Raw genomic sequence first — 17318 nt, 5'->3', positions numbered from 1 at the left:
CTGCTGTGACATCTGTCCCTAGAAGCACTCAGGGTTTTTCTGTGGGTGGGACTGATGGGCCTGTTCCCTGCTTGCCAACCTCAAACACGTTGGGAATATCCTGTGCCTAGTCTCGCCATGGTGTGATGCCAAGTTACAGGGACATTAGTCCTGACCAGGTGCTAGTGGAGGGACAGCAGGTCGGGAAGGGGCAGGAGCTGGGAGCAGCGGCAGGGCCCTGCTGTCTGCCATGGTCAGGGGCTGTGAGCATGGGCACAGACCTGCACAAACATCCCACGTGTCCTCCGTGTGCCCATCCATCTGGGAACCACGTCCTTGAAGCCTGTGCTACAAGATGAATTTGCTGTTCTTGAATGGTGCTTAAAGACAAGAATGGGAAGAGTATGAAAACACATCCAAATAAAAAGTTGAAAATGGAATTTCCCTTCCCGGTAGGTCATCAAGTTGCTATCCAGCCCCCTTTCTGACTTCTGTCACCAGAAAACATTTCTGAGATTAGTTGCACTGCAGCCCTGAACAGCCTCTCAGAGCCTCGATCAAATCCAATTATTAACAGATCCAAACAGCAGGTGAGGCATTGATCGGAGCTGATGATGCTCTGCTGGTTGGCCAGGACATTGATCTAAGCGGGCACCTCATCTTTCAGACCCAACTCCACTCCCTTACAAAAGGACAATTTCAGTTCTTGGTATTTCAAGGCTATGAAATGAAGTGATTCCTTTTCATCTCATTTGTTCAGGTTGATTTCTTCAGAAACCCAGGGGAGCCCTTGAACAAATACACGATTAAGTGACCAGTTTGTCTAATTGATGCTGACAGTAAAATTTGATCCCACCTCCAAGTAGAGGAAATAATGTCAAGATCAATTCACCCTAATTTAGTTGAAATTACATGGTCGCACTTTGGAATACCGAGAACATTTTGGCTTTATTTTCACGTTAATATTTTTCTAGGTGATTCAGTCCCATTGCATTCAGGATAAGACTTGAATACTGTATGCAGTTTGAAGAACTGTCTGTTAAAATGATCTTCATTTTCTTGGGCTGAAGTACCATCCTGGGGGGAGAGCGCTGGTAGCAGTGATGGTTTTATTGTACTCGTGGGGCAGGCAGAAAGCTCAGCGAGGCAGCTAATCTCCTTTGTTCTGCACTTGGCCTTTGAGCTGTGACTCGTAGCACGGTGGGACCAGTGGGAAATCTCTGCCCAGCTGGGAATAGAGCAGTAATTTGTCTTGAGAAAGCCTTTGGCACACAGGACAGCTTTCAGGACAACCAGGCTGCTTCGTCTTTTTTGCATCCTGCCCTTACAGGAGCAGCGGTGAGCCACGGCTGTTGTCCTTGTGGGGCTGGGGTTTCACTCTGCCTCCTGGTTTTGGGGCTTGTGCCCCTGCCTGTATGGACACAGGGGAACACTAAACTCCTATAGGGTTCTACACGTGGTCGTCCTCATGCAAAGCACCACAACTTTGGGGCTTGCTTACACACCCTGTTATTCTGTGCAGACCTCAGTGGTTGGGATCTTGGCTCCTTCATCCAGGATTGATGCTGTTTACAATCCCAGAGCAACTGTGTCATTATTCATGTGGCTCTGCTGCAGTCATCTGAGCGATGACTCCATTTGTCACATGCAAACCTCCCACGGATGGACCTGTCAGAGGTTTGCCTCTCTGCCGCTGGTGTCATTGCAGACTCATTTCCTTTTGGCCCAGCGTGCCTGCACCAGCCCCCAAAATCCAGCCCTGCAGCCCCCCTTAAAGATGTTAAGCCTGTGATTCAGGGAGGTCTGGCAGCTAAATTACATTCTGCAGGTTTTTAGGCCTGTAAGGTAGGTTTTTAACCTATTATATCTGATCTGATTGCTGGCCATTTGTGGTCCAGTCCTCCTGGAGGGCTGCGAGCGGTGGCTGGCCGTCCTGCAAGAGTGCGGTGAGCTTGGCCGAGGTACGGTGGTGGGGTGATCCTTCCTCTAACCCTGCAGACACTGGGCTGAACAGGCAGCGGGAAGTCAGGTTGCAGTCTACAATCGTGGTGGGCAGGAACACTTCCACAGCTGCCTGAAACAAGCTGGAGCTCAGGGGGTTTGCTCCTGATGGATCCCTTGCTTGAGCACAACCGGTGCTGGTGCGGGACAGATCCCATCCCCTCAATGGCTGTCCGCTAAGAGTGCTAGGTTGGACCCCAGGTGAAGCCAGTTTGCCCAAGAGAGTGTAAGAAAAGCATTGCTTTAGGGAATGTTGGGCTGTCCTGTGCCAGGGCCGGTGGCACTAGGTGGCACCATTGAATTAGGAGTGAGGAGATGGGATGTGCAGGGCTCGGGAGCTGCCCAAGGGGACTGGGAGAGGGAGCGCTTCTCGGGCAAGGTCAGGGCAGCCTCCTGCCGGGGCGTCCTCTGCCACAGCTTTAGGCTGTCTTTCCCATCACAAGCCCCTCATGCTCAGAATAATTAACTGGAGACCAGAGCTGCCCTTTGCCCCTGCCTCCCTGTGCTGTGTGCCCTGGGAGCTTCTCCCCTCTCTCCCCTGTCCCGAGGAGCGGGGGGCAGCTCGCAGCAAGGCTGGGGGCTGCGCCTTAACCTCAGCAGGGGCAAACCGCGGCTGCTGAATGTCGCTGCCACCTCTGCATCCCTCCCGGCACCCCACGCTCCTGCTGAGTAATTAGCTCTTCTGTCAGCAATTTGCGGAAGGGGAAGGAGATTTCTTCCTCTACCTGCTTGACTTTCTATTTCTGACTTTTTCTTTCTTGCTTCCAGCATTACAGGGGCTTTCCTATGAGCTCTTGCTTTGCTCAAAGCCACCCTGTGCCCACAGAAGTTTCCATGGACATATTTACAATGACAGGCACCACCAGCAGCAAGAGCTGCTCCAGAAATTTTTTTTTCTTACAAGATATTGTGATTAAAATATATTTTAATCAAAGTGTTCCCTAGAAAATCTAGTTTTATGGAAGCAGAAACCAATATTGTCTGGGGGTGTTTTGCTTGTAAATATTTAACATTAGAATTTCCCTGTAGGAACAAAGCATAAAGTGATGGAAAGAAAAATAGAGCTGAAGAGGGATAATAGACTGCACGCAGAAAATTCAAGGCTAATTATCAAAACTAATTAAAATGAGAAGCCGCTCTAACTGACTAGCGATTGATTAGAATTTGCTGTTATGTTATGAGGACAAACATATGCAAAACATTCTTTTGTCAGGGGAGAAGTCATTAGACAGAAATTGTGCTGTGCTTCTGCCACGAGCCGTGGGGAGCGTGCCGGGGGCCCGGGGCTGCCCAAAGCTGGCGGTGACAGCACCAGCATGGGGCAGGGGGGCTTGCAGCCCTGGGTGCTGGTGGGCATCACTGTTTGGGAGTTGGCTGCAGGTTTTTAAGGCAGTTGCACCTGTCCTAAAGAAAAATGCTGCTCGTCTGTGCTGACTCAGCAGGGTGATGCTGGTGCAGGGCCTGGCAGTTGATGGGGCTCTATGTCCTCTGGGTTGTGCTGCTGGAAACAAGGCATGGCTTCGTAAACCTGGGTGTAATCCTGGAATGACCTTCTGAACCTGGGTGTAATCCCAGCCTAGGAAAACAGGTAGCTTGTGCAGGGGCTCCAGTGCTGTGTGCACGCAGGCCTGGGTGTACCTGTGGGGCTGACCCAAGGTGTCCACAAACACCCGAGTGTCCGGGGAGTGTGGAGGAAGCTCCACATCGATAACCCAGGTGGAAATGAGCTGCCAAGCTTTTCCTCGTCTGGGTTTGTCCAAGTCAATGTACTTCCCTGATGGACCCAGAAAGCTGGGTTTGTGCCCAGCTGCCCCCACTGACGCTCCCTGCAGCAGTGCTGGGTGGCCATCGAGCTGGGAAACCCGAGGTGATGTGGAGGAGCCCATGCATCTTTCCCTCATGTGCTGCTGAGCAGCCCCAGAGCTGCCTGGGGCTGACTCAGTGCAGTGTGAAGAACCTGGGATTGCTGCTGAGGTGGTTATACTTATTCCATAAATATATTAGCCTGTTACCATTGTATTCCTGTAAGTATAGACCGATATGTCATTACCTTACACTTAGGCAAGCTTTTCTTACTCAGGTTCAGGCTTGTCCATCTTCTGAGAGTCACCGTAAGCTCCTGCTGCCTGGCCCTGCGCTGACCCAGACTTGCCTCTCCTGATGCCCCTCCTTGGGAAGAGCACCAGTGGAAATATGGTACAAAAAGCTCCTTTCCCTCTAAAATTTAAAATATGTCAGTGTTTTAGAGCAGTTGCTGCTGTTGATGTCAGTGCATGATTATATAGGTTAAAATATGCTCAGTGTTTGCCTTCTCATTCAGAAAACGTGTGGCAGAATAGCAGTGGATGAGTAAGCAGAAGTTTTTGGCAGTTGTAGTTAAAGATGTGAAAAGAGATATGGCATCAGGAACTTTTTAAAAACAACTTATGCTATCTCTTTAATGCCATGGAGTATCAGTTAATGCTTGGAATAGACTGTCACGTAGGGTGTCAGGGCCATGATTAGGCAGTTTCTCAGACTTCACCTGTCAGCAGGAAGATATGTGCTTGGCATCTCTTCCTAAATAGTTCACTGGAACTTCATTTCACGGAGAAACAGATAGTTTTCACTGTTTAGATGAGGGGAACTTGAGAAACCAGATGGCAGAAGTGATAAAAACTGGTGTGTGATGGGGGAAATGCTGCAAGGGACAAAGCTAGAGAATCAGGTGGGGGATGGAGAGAATCTGAAATTAGCTGGAAAAATAATTGGCATGGTTTGTTGCTTCTTTCTTCCTATTTTTGCTCTTTGTTCATCCTCCTAATTGGTTAGTCAGACCGACCCATCCTTGTACCAAAAGGTTATTTCATCTCTAAAGTGTAACAAGGGCACTGAAATCAAAACTGTGTGTGCTGGCAGAAGTATTTAATGCTGCCTGGTGTTAATGACACTGGCTGGCAAGGCTGAGTGTAACATTTCTTTCTGTAGCTGTTATTTCAGAGTGAGTTTGAGCTTGCTGGATGTTGCCTCCTTGTCCCAGCTCACCTAAGCTTTCGTTCCTGTGGTGCAGCTCCTCTTCATGATTGCATTGTTAGGGGTGAGCCTTAGCTTCAGAGTAGGGATGTCCGAAGGAGACCCGGGGACGGAGGCTGGGGAACACTTCCTTCTTGCTGTGCTTTCTGAGAAGCAGGGGCTTAGGGCGAGCACACCAGAGGACAGTTCTGTAACCTGTTCTCTTCAGCACCAGTACCTGTGTTGTGTGCTTATCTCTTTTCTGACCCTTCCAGGCATTCACTGAGTATCGTGGCTAGCAGCACTTCTCCTCCCTTAGGAGAAGCATTGACAGTGAGTGTCTTGCAAGCTGCTCTTTTTAAATGTACAGTCATTTGTTAGCAGAGGGCATGCCCAGGAAAGCTGCAGCTCGTTAGATCCCCTTGGGTGAGAAGCTTTCTGTCAGTGCTGTTGACCAAAGAAATGTATCTCCCCACGGGTGGAAGGTGATCTTTCAGCGTGGTGAGGCATGGAGCACGTGGAAGAGAACTCTTCAGGGTCCAGTGTGCAAGAGCTATGTTCAGAGGCAGACACTTGTTTGTGTTGCTCAGCTGCCCTGTGGTCTCCTGTGCCTAATGAGCTGATACTGAGGTCCCTGGGGACGTGGGGGGGTGACAGGTCTGACAGCAGGTGATGCTTTACCAAAACCACCCAAAGCTCCAGGCACCTGTCCCGGTGTGGCCATGGAGGTCCCAGGGAGAGCACAAATGGTTCAGCTTCCACATGGACTGCAGGGGTTGGAGTCTGGCAGCTGCATTAGCCTTAGCAGGGTGTTGCACAGCACGGATGTCCCAGTGTTTCAGGGTGAAGAAAAGAGAAATAATGGTCTCGTCAAGGCCAGGGTCTCAAAAATACCGGGCCTTACACTCAGGCTCTGATGCACTGAAATAGGTGGTTCAGCGGGCACCTTGATCTACCCAGAAACAGTCTGCTGCTGAAAGCCTCTCCAATCTCATTTCATGCAAATGTTCCCTGTTCTCTGCATTAAGATGCTGTCCCATTTTTACCTCCTTTCCTTCTGAATAGGAATGGGAAATGGGCGAAAAGACCTTGAGAAGTGTAAATGCTGTGCTAAGGGCCTGTCAGTCTGGTCTGAACTAGAGTGCATGCTGTGATTGACATAGGAGATGGGCTGCCCTTTTTGAGGAGGCTCATTGAGAGGTGGCACCTAATTCAGTTATCTCACGATTGAAAAAAAAAAGAAACCACAAACCCTTTCTAATCTAACTTGGTTTGACTTTCCCATTGTTACAATGTGCACCAATTTGCTGAGTATTGTTCTGTGTTGCACTGTCTGTCTAACGATGCAGGATTCTTCTGATTCTCCTCATGGAAATGTTCTTTACAGGGTGCTGCAGTACAAGTGATTTGATTGTGCCTTTTAATATTCAGCCCTGACCCTCTACCCAGGTATCAGTGGGACCTTTGTTGCCCCAAGCCAGCTTATGCTGCAGGACATGACCTGGGTGAGAGCGGGTCCTGGTGCTGCTGGGCTTGGTCCCAGTACAGGGTGCTGGGCTCAGGGGCCTGCCCTCCTCCTGTTGTGATGCTGGGTCGGTAATTGGCAAGAGCAGGCTGGCTGCCCAGCTTTGGCTGGCCTGGCTGCGTTAACCTGTCCTGCCTCTACAAATCTGGTGCCCAGCGTGGAACTTCAAGGGCTGTCCAGTGCTGCCATGAAATGCTTCCAGAGGAGCCGTTACAGCTCGCTGCACCTTCTGTTACAGTACCTAGCAAGGGTGTCTTCAACTTATCTCAGGTGGGTGTTTTACTCAGGGCTTGTAACAAACTATAAATAAACCTAAAGCTAATGCCTACAAGAGTGGCGAGGTAGGTAAGTCCAGAGGGAGGGTGGCAAAAGATCCTGGTGAAGAGATTGTGTGCTGGAGGGCAGCTGCTGGCAGAAACCATTACAGGTTGATGTTGATGGCTTGAAGTCGTACATTGACGAAGTGACATGATGTTATGCTGATGAAGTTTCTCGATAGAACACAGGGATTGCAAAGGAGGATTGGGATACCTCACCTCAGGGTGGACTGAGCAGAGGTGAGAGGTGCTGTGCTCCTCAAGCATCTGAGCCAGGGTGCCCCAGCCCACAGCAGGAGCTGTTACACTGGGCACACAGTGCTGGGGTTTGGGTCCCCCTCGGAATTTCTTATGATGCCTGCATGAGGTGAAGTGTGGGGCAGCAGCAGGCTGAGGAAAGCCGTGTCTGGGCTTCAGCATCTCTGTGGCTTCAGGAAAGGGAACAGGGCTACGGGGAGCAGCTCAGGTATTCTGCACGCTGCTGCCTTGGACTGGGCTGATAAGACATGACAGCTGATAACGGGCTGTGCTGACAGGTGAGCACATGCTGTCAGCTGGATATCGGCTAGCAGTAAATGGGAAGGGCGCTGCTGTATCACCAGATCTGTGAGGCCCAGGAACAACTTTTGGACAGTATTTAAAAGCAAAAACTCAAAATGCCTCAGAGCCCGTGTTCCTGATCCCCATGTTCCCACTGCTTGGCTGCCGGCGTCTGGGGACTTGGGACCTACTCCTGCCTGTGCTGCCCTGAGCTGATGTCCTGCAGGCATGGCAAGGACAGTAGGGGGGACAGCTCTGGGAATTTTTCTAAGGAACTTTGGAGTTTTGGTCCTGACAGCCTCGGCCAAGCTGAGGGATGCATGGACTTACCTGTGGGTGCTGAACTGATGCTCTGCCTGCTCCTCCATCCTAAATCCTGTGCACGCTCATCTCTCTGCACCCTGGATCAGAGCACTTGCACACGTGCTTTCAGGCTGCTGGAGGGCTTGGTGGTGATTCTGGGTGGTTCATTGTCCAAGAGGAGTGGTGCTGAGCCCAGGGGAGGGGTTATCTCTAGCCTGAAGCTGGCTCTGTGCTGCTGAGCCCTACCCTCCAGCTCAGCCTCTTTCGTTATTCACTTTGTGACATCAAATCACAAAGGGATGAAGGAAGCAGAGTCCTTTGTGCAAGTGGCCCACAAAGCCAGGCCACCTGAAGTGCTGATGTGTGTCTGAGAAGGGACTAACCTTTAGCCAGGAGGTCTGAGCTTTATTAGAACAGCTGGAGCTGTTCTGACAGGTGGCTCCCCTGGCACTGGCAGCATACAAAACCAATGTGTGCTGCTAATTGCAGATGCTCATCTTGCTCTGGGAGCTAAAGTCTTCTAAGGGATCAAGCCACCCCCTGCCTTCAGTGTGGGCAGCGCACGGCAGGTCATAGCATGGCAATGCAGTTAAGCAGGTGTAAGAAGTGCTGTGTGAGCTTTGGCTGTTGCTAGTCATAACCTGGCTCGCCGTTTTTATTGTAGAAAGAGCTCAGTGTAAGGGCAGAGGGCTTGAATGCTCCTGGTGCTGTGGCTGGGAGGTGGGATGTGTGCAGGTCACTCTGTCCTGACACTGACACCCTGGGGGAGGTGGAGAGCTTGCAGCTCGTGGTGACACACCAGAGAGCTCTGGGTACCTTCCAGAGGGAGAAGAGAAAATGGGGAGCCCCAAAACTGCTCCAGTGTTAATGAACTCTGGTGTTTCCTTTGTTTTCTGGATTTGCTTTTCTGTGCTGAGCCTGAGTATAAACATAAATCAAATATAAATGCTTATGCACTATAGTAAAGTCTTGTTTTCCCCACCTCTTCCCAAAGTCACCCTGCTGTAGTGGGAACCCCATCATATTGTTAATTAGGAATGGATCAGTGTGCCTCTGATTAAAATTCTTCTTACTTCATGCCTTTTAACTAACTACAGTGTCTTTGGGTTTGTGCCAGCTTCAGTTTTATACCTTTGAAGAATCTCTAATCTGCACAGCACAGACCAGCCAATTATTTCCTTTATAAACAGTAAATATCCATTGAGTCTTTCTGTTGCTGATGAGGATGCTCCTTAAAATGAGGTCCATTTTTCCTCCATGTTTTGCTAGGGTAGAAAATACCTGAGATGTACTACCAGCCTTACACCAAGTATGTGGGAGAAAAGGTGCAGAAAAGAGCAGCTATTAAAGAGGCTCCTTTAGGCTGAATGCATCCAGGCTGGAGCTTCAGAATGAGTTCACAGCAGAGTATCTTATCTGGAGGGGTCGGATGCTGTGCACAGGTTTTTCTGTTTATGCATATTGGAAATGCAGAGCAGGGCTGTGACTTTTTCAGGAAGGGTCTTTTGTCTGAGCCTGATCCTGGCCTCTGGGTCAGACCTTGCGTACCACGACATCTCTTGAAGAACAGAACACTGGTTACCAAACACTTGCTGCTTTATCAGACTCATTATAATTTTATAAGAGCTGAGCCTTTAGGACATTTTTCCATGTCACCTTGGCATTTTGGGAAAGGTATTAATTTTCTGCATGGAGGAAAAAGAGCTGAGATTCAAGCAAAACCATGCCTGTCCTGGATGAGCATGACCACCTGACAGTATCTCATGTCCTTAAACAATCTTCAAACTATGGAAGATTCTGCAGCTTTGGTTCCAAACTTTGTCTTTTAGGATGTTATTTTCTAAGCTGTAAAAGCAACTTCTGTTCTCTTGCATTTTGGTGTAAGCAGGTCTGTCCTCATTAGCACAGAGTTCTTATTTCCCTCTTGAAGGGGTTGTGCCATAGCAAAGTGGCTTCATACAGGCAGAGCATGAAGGCTCAGATGGAACCCAGACAAAGGAGCGGTTCTGACCTGTGGAAGGGTGTTTGTAAGTCACCTGTGGATGTTCTTGCTTTGTTTGGTGTATTACTGAGAAGCAATGACCTAGTAAATCTCCTGAGGTTCTGGTGACACTTCCCAAAACTGATACTGGGTCTCTTTATAAAAGTGTGTTAAATGTATCTTCCTAACAAGCTTTGCTTGCCTTTGTTCTTCACTTTCTGGTTGTAACATCACATCAAGAAATAGCAGTCAGTGTCTGACCCACTTTAGGTAAAGCTAAAGCCAAGAAAATGCATTGTCATCTGTTAAATAACTAAGGGGGAAGCCAAAGGAGGAATAACATCCTTGTTCTTCTACCAGCCTCAAAACTAATGGTACTAATATGCTTTTCTCCAGTTCTGCCACAGGACAGTTGCTCTGCACTCCTATGAGGATGTCAATCAAAGTGCTTTGCTGCAATAAACAATAGCTCCAATTATCTTGACAGCTGATGGCAAGAGCTAGGAGGCTTAAAACTTTCCCAGAGGAGTAGGTAAGATGAGAGCAAGCAAACAGAGCTAATAGTCTCCTGTTGTACTGCCTTGATGAATGGGGAGCTGACACGCTGCATCAGTACAGTGGGTCTGAGGGCAAATAAGAAATAGTGTCACTGGGGGGCTTCCTCCCTGAGCAGAGCCAGCTAATTTACTGTCAGCAGTGTGACTGCAGCAGAGATCAGCACAAGGTAGCTTGTCAGGAACCTTCCCAGCTTCCCAGGCAGGCTGCCTGCTGCTCTGCCTGTTGTATTAATTCCAGCTCAAGGTAGCTCAAAATGTGCTCAGGTGCGGTGCTTGACCCTTACTTGAGTCATGCACAGTGTTCCCCTGGCTGTTAAGGGAGGTGGTAAGGAGGTTAAAGTGCCATGTTTGCGGTATCACCCTGAACATGTTCTGTTCAGCCTTCCTCATCAACAGAAGTGTTCGCTGATTCCCAAACCCGTATATATATATATATATATATATGTATCCTTGTGGGTGTTAACACCTTATATTAAAAAGCACTGGGGCTTGGTGGTGGGATGCTTATTCTGCTATCTTTTGTGTTCTGTATGGACATCCACATAAAACATGAACTCCCTCCTAGAAGTGAAGTCATCCTCGGCAGCGGTCAGCTGAGGAAGCTGGGAAGACACATTTAACAAGGTGCCTTTAGCAGACTTAAAATAGGTCTGAAAATGCTTTTAAGGTCCTGGAAAGACTTATGTCATCTTGCTGGGGCACTGGGGGCTGTGTAGGGGAGAAAGCTATATGGAAAGACAAAAATGGAAAGTAAAATGGAAGGCAGTTCTTATTTAGCTCTTACTGATCATTTTAAGTGTTTAGGGGGCTGTAGAGATCCGGGCTTTTCATTTGATTATAGCACGGAAAAGGTAGTTAATCACACAAATGAGAACCTTGTGATGCTTTTAAATAAACAGTACATAGAATTTAATGTTTGTGGCTTATAAGCGCTACAAGCTTTGTTACTGTCTTTAGAGCAGGGATGTGTGGTTTATAGATTGGTGGTCAGTGGTGCTCTTAACTGAATGGGGACTTGCGCAAATGAAATCTGGACGCTGCTCTGGCAGGAGTGCTGCTCTCCCCAGGAACAAATTGTTCTGATGACTTTTCTGGCTCTTCAAAAGCCCTTCATGTGTAAAGCCCTGGAGAAGTCCAAGTCTGTATCTAAAGATGTTTGGGGGGACCCAACTACTTTGACAATGAGACATTTTGTCTTAATTAGAAGGTTTTCTGAACATGTATTTTTGAGAAAGAAGCTGTTTCTATAGCCTTTATGTGCAAGTGATCACAATTGGTGTCTCTGGTATGAGACAATTTCATGAAGTTTAAGATGTGATGTGCAGGTAAAATAGATGGGTAACTGTATTTGTGGTGTATTGCATTGCAAAACGTTCATAACCTAAGAGCATGTCTTGTACTTCTACTAGTTCACAATAACATGCAAAACGTTGTATAAATTCACAATGTGTTGGTGTGCGTCAGCTTGTTAGAAGTGGGCCTCTTTCAGCTTGGAGGGAGTCGGGCAAAAGGAGAGAAGAAGCAGAAGGATGTTTAGGGTGTGAGTGGGTGGATCTGCAGGTATCTGCAATGTTTCCAGTCCTCTGAGTTAGTGGCTCTTGAAGCTGGGGGCATCAGCAGTGCTTTGGGCTTCCTGTTGCGTGATCTCTGGCCTCCTACCTCGTCCTGTTACCTCTTTCCAAACTTTTCTAGGTCAGCAGCAGGAACTGGCTCATGCAGAGAAGCTGAAACCTCTTCTGCCAAAATCTTTCTCCATTTGACTTTTCCAAACTCAGTTGCTGCTCTCTGCAGCTCTTTACTTACCCTCTTCTCCTGGCTTTTCAGTTCAATTCCCTAAGCTACTTTCTAAAGAGGTTGGCTTTGGTTGCTCTGGCAACTAGAGCCCAAGTATTTTAAGAACTGTTTTTTTGGTCCCAGACTTGCCATAGCTCTTGTGTGGGACTGTCTTCATGGAACAACAGGTTGGGTGGCTCAAAGACTAACTGGTGGCAGGGTCTGTGAGCAGAGGATGAGCTGCTGAGGAATTTTTCAAGCTGAAACCATACAAAGAAAGATTGGGTCTGTTCTTCCTTCTTTGCGGACCCTTGCTCTGCTGAGAACAAGAGGGGTGCCTGGTCTGACTCCTGCATTAATGTGCCTTGTTCCACACTCAATCTGCACTGGAACTGCTGCAGCATCTATTTTAGGCTGTTGTTACTGTTGACCTTCTGGCTCTGGATGGTGAAGGGTTTCTTGGTAAGCCAGTCACTTGTTCATTTTGATTTGCTTAAAGTTTCTGCCTTCATCTTGCTTAGTGCAGGCCAGATGCTGGTGGTAGGTGTGTGGCGTGGTGGTCTGAGGGCAGACTTTTCTTCCGGAGCTCTGTGGAAAGCTCTGCAAGTAGGAGTAATGTTACTGGGCAAGTGTGGCTGGAGAGCTGGGCACAGTGACACAGTAGTTCCCCAAACCAATAATAGTTTGGCAGCTGCTGTAAAGGTCTAACAAATCAGATGAGTCTTTTTGCCTTCCTTTCCCCCTCAGGCCTCTTTACAGTAGTTCACAATTCATAGTGAAGATTAGAGTCTTTCACCTTGTGCCTTGTGAGGACATCGTTGCTGGGATGGATGGTACCCCGTGTGCTTCAGCATGTGGCTGCTCTTACTGTACTAAAGACCCCGAGAACAGGGAGGTATTCAAGCAAATGTTAAGTTTTCTCAGAGAAATGGAAACTAGCCAATGAGATAGAACATCTTTCCTACCAGCACGGGGAGCAAAACAGAGCAAAAAAGAAGGGTGGCAGGGAGAAACAGGAAAGAAAACTAAAAAGCAGTTAAAAACGCAGCCCCTTCTTAATTCCATCAACTACTGTGATATTTGTGTAAAGCAGTTAATGGGGCTGAAGTTTGGGTCCTTCCTGTGCTGGGGGAAGGCAGAGGGTGATGAGGGCAGGCAGGGAAGGTACAGAGCAGACCCCAGCATCCCCCAAGAGCGGCGCTGTTGGTGACAGGTGTGTAACCATGAAAGCGGCTGGGACCAGAAGTGCCCCTGACTTCTGTTCCCCCGCTGTTGTGTGGAGTAATCCTGGTTGTGGGGCAAGCCTTTAATCAGAGGTAGCAGCTTGTATACTCTTCCCAGCCCTGCAGTGTCACCCAAGTCCCAGTTCTTGACTTTCACCTCTCTCGGGTACAAACATGGCAAGAAGAATCAAATTTACAGCCACAGTCCTACTGCCAAGGACCTTCCGCCTTGGGTTTTGTTCTTTCCAATTTGTTCTCCTCGCAGCCTTAGCCACTTGCTGCTGCCAGTAAAATGCATGCTGTCAGTGTATGACTGTGCCAGATGCAGCATTTGATTTCCAAAATGATTTTAAAAGCTTAATTTATTTTATTCTCCATTAAAGAAAACTTTCCTCTGTAAGGAAGACATAAATTAGGATTTGGGAATGAAGAGGTCATACACAAGAAGGCAGAAGCTCTGACTTTCCCAGTAACCTCAGACAGGAACTAGCCTCGTGCTCTGCTGTTGTGCTGTTACAGGGCCAGCAGCAAGTCTCACCCAGGTCACCTCCTCTTGCCTAGACGTGTTCAGTATGTTTTCCCTCAAGCTAGCTTTCCTTGACTGTGGGTATTCCCACCTCTGAGCTTTGGGTTTGAGATGAGCCTGGAGGACTCAGCTGCACTGCTTTAAGGAGAGCTTGCTTGCTGTGCTCAGCTTGCTGTGCCAGGTCCTTTGAGTGGGTTTACAGAAGGGATGGGCAACGTTGCCTTGGACCTGCCATCCAAAAAGCTTTCGTGGGCTATGAGATAGGCTCCAGAAGTCTAGATAGCACGATGTCACCCTGACAGAGCTGAAGAGCTGGTGTAGCACGCTGGTTGGGAAATGTCGCATGAAGCTGGAGACCTGAGCACTTGAGGAACATAAGGACAGGTGCTTTCTGGATTTTTTTCCAAGCAATTTGCAAGCACGTGACTGTTTCATGTTCTATGAGAAGGAGGTGGGACATGTGAGTAAATATGTGAAGCAACCACTGGAACTCTAGCTATCCTTGAAGGCTTCCCTGCTCCTCTATTTCTACCAGACAAAACTCTTCCATCAAAGTGGTCCTGTCCTATTCTGAGAAATTTGGCCCATGCGTTTCATCTTGCTAAAACAGAATTGCAAATTGGGAGCATTTGGCTGAATTAACTTCCTGAGTAGAATCACAGGATTGCTTTTCATTGGGAAGAGTGGCTGTAGTTGTTCTCATTTTTATTCATTTATTTTTTTACAAGGTGAGCCTTTTTTTTAGAGGTGCTGGTATAAGTGAAGCTGACTTACAGATGAAAACTAATGAGTGAAATTACTGTATTAATGAAGAAAATGCTACTAGCAAGTTGTGAGAAGTACTTTAATCATAATGAATAGGACAAAATTAAAACTTTAACTCTTCTCTAGTGTTTTAAGAAATTAAATTTAATATTGGTTACGGCACATATCTATATGCTTCAAAGTACCTGCGTCAGGGCTGTCAGGAGAACACAGCAGTTCTAGTAACTTCTACAATGACACATTTATCAGCTTTGATCTGGAGGGGCTGTTATGATCAGCTTGTCTCATCCAGTATAAATAACCAGTCCTATAAGAAGTGGACTGAGATGTGACATGGCATGGTGCAGCACCTTATCCACGAGACAGGTAATAGTTTGATGCGGCAGCTGCTTCACAAGCTATTTCTTCTACTGTTCAGCCAATCTGGTTTGTGTTAAGTGAAAGCTTTCTCAGAGGTTCCATTTATCATCCCTTTAGAGCACTGCAGACCTCCTATAAAATATAGGCCAGTGAATGCTGTCTGGTGATTTTTTCCATCCACCTTGAGCTACAGGCTACTTTCCAGAAATATTTGATTGCAAGATACTGTCGCTGCCTGCAGAGGCCAGGCGGCAGCAGGTGAGCTCCCACACAGTTTGCAGAGGTGGGTTTTCACAGCGCTCAGCTCCTCCATCCCAGCAGAGCACCTCTTCCCTGTGTTCTGCTCCATGGGAATAGATTGGAACTACTTCTCCTGGGGGTGTCTGTTTTGTCTTTAAGCTTCCTTCAGAATATGCCTGGGACATGAGATGTGATATACCTGAAGGTGATGAGTGCCCAGGAGTTACGAGTGGGTCTGTAGCACAGGATGTTGTAATGAGCAGGTTCTACAACATGGTTTGAGGATGGATGTGAAGCCTGTGGGCAAAGCTGATGGCTTGGCAGGGAAAAGCACTTAGAAGGTGGCAGCTTTGACTTGCAAGGGCTCTGCTCCAAAGCTCTGATGATGCATTGCCAAGCTGACTGATGTTTGTGGCAGTGAAGTGTATTTGATGGCCACTCTCCGCAGGATCACAAAATAAGATGCCAGCTGCATCACAATGCAAACAGTGCTCTGTTTCTCTACCACAGAATTTATTCCCAAATTCAACTGAGGATTTATCTGAGGCTCAGTTCTGACATGTCATAGCTTGCCTCTTCTGAACTTCCTAAGCTATGCAGCCTAAGTCCGTGGGGAGAGCAATATGGCATTTTGAGATGCGGCTGGGGTTACAGGCAGTAATCTGGAGACAGGGGAGGTACAGATGGTGTTGCCTTACTGCCAGCTGGGGGCTGTTGGGGCATGAGGGCACCCATAGGTCTTAACTGCCCCAAGCAGCTTCACCTGGGGCCTTCACATGTACTCAGCTCATGGGCCCAGTTGTGGTCTTTGTACTCTTAACAATGCTGACTGGAAAATCTTCCACTAGAGATTGAGAGGAAGCAATTGTCTTCAAAACATCTATATGTGCATATAGATATAAGTGTATGTAGATATAAAAGCCAAGAGGGAAAAACAGTCATAGGATACCTAGAAACTCAAGAGGTGAGAAATGTTTCTGGCTGGACAGGGCTGGATGGAAATGCCGAGGAGGAGTAGAAGGTGGGAGACATCCTGTGCTGCACAGGAAAGGGGTTACAGAGGGAGGAGGATATGGTTTTATTTTATCTATAGTGCAATGAACATTCTCTCAAAATGTGGGCTTGTATCTAAATGGCATTGGGTATAGTGGGAGTACTCCTGTTTGACTTCAGTGGGCTGTCTCCCGTGTGGAAGATGCTTTGCTTAAATATTTTGTTTTCAAATATGTTCACCTTCAAAATGAAATGGGTACATGTTAGGGAGGATAAAAGACTGGAGGCATGCAAGGTAGCTGAAGGCCTCATCCAGTGAACGGTACACTTTTAAATTCTTATCAAATTAGTGCTTGCTTAATGAGGCCATTCCTATCTATGCAGGGAGATGGCTGTGAGAAGAATGAGATGCACTTGGAGCAATTGTTTTCAGGTCTCTGCCTTTGTCCACAGGTGCTTGTGAAAGGCTTAGATTACGCTGGTCCAGAGGTGAATGTACCATTTGGAAGCAAGGCTAGGAATTGCTGGATCTTTCTGGCTTTAGGGGAGTAGCTTCAACAATAGCAGTAACCTCAGGCAGCTCCTTACCTCTTCCACCTTTTACCTGCAAGCTTCATTTGTTTGTGCTGCTTCTGCATTCTTCGGTCTGTGAAGGAGTGAACGAAATGCAGCAAGCTGTAAGGAACTATTAGAAGTCGGTAGAAAGTGAGCTTTGAGTTTACAAATGCAAATATTAATCCTGAGATGGTGATTGTTGTTCCCCATCTAGTTGGGGAGTAAACTGCTATTGAGTTACTTGTCAAATCTAAATTGTGCACCAAAGATTTGAATTTCAAATCTCAAACCCTTGCAATGCAGTGCTCATAAACAAGTTATGGATCAGGAATTAGTCACCAAAATCATTATGACTAATTTTAAATAACTTAGATATGGGGAGGGGGAGAACAAATCTGCTCACAGATCATTTGCAGGCTGAAGAAAATAGTCTAAATATTATTCATCGAGCTTATCAAGCTTCATTCTTGAGTAATGTTGTGTCATCACTGGCAGGTGGTGGGAAATGGCATAGCATACCATAATTAGTAATAGCCATGTATTTTTGATACTAGTTTATCTGTGTGATGCACTTCCAGATGGTTTTGAAAATGGAATAAAGATGAAATAAATTTCCTGGATCAGAATTTGCTTTGTAGATAATGAGTTAATTCAATGCTTATTAGAAGAAAAAAACTAGATTACTAAGG

The 17318-nt window shown here is 47.3% G+C and overlaps 1 protein-coding gene across 6 annotated transcripts in view; it reads left to right on the top strand.

The window, feature by feature from the left end:
* LOC106033474 (acyl-coenzyme A synthetase ACSM4, mitochondrial-like) overlaps positions 1-17318 on the top strand; it is a 206934-nt gene that overhangs the window by 19800 nt on the left and 169816 nt on the right. For all 6 annotated transcript variants that reach the window (XM_066977917.1, XM_066977919.1, XM_066977929.1 and 3 more), the window contains exon 2: positions 4061-4176. The gene's annotated coding sequence lies outside the window, so the exon portion shown is untranslated. The remainder of the gene's footprint in view (positions 1-4060; positions 4177-17318) is intronic.

This window comes from Anser cygnoides, chromosome 15 (genome assembly GCF_040182565.1).
Source record: "Anser cygnoides isolate HZ-2024a breed goose chromosome 15, Taihu_goose_T2T_genome, whole genome shotgun sequence".
NCBI classification, from domain to species: domain Eukaryota; kingdom Metazoa; phylum Chordata; class Aves; order Anseriformes; family Anatidae; genus Anser; species Anser cygnoides.
The sequence above is the reverse complement of the archived record's forward strand: the minus strand, read 5'-3'. Positions and strand labels throughout refer to the sequence as shown.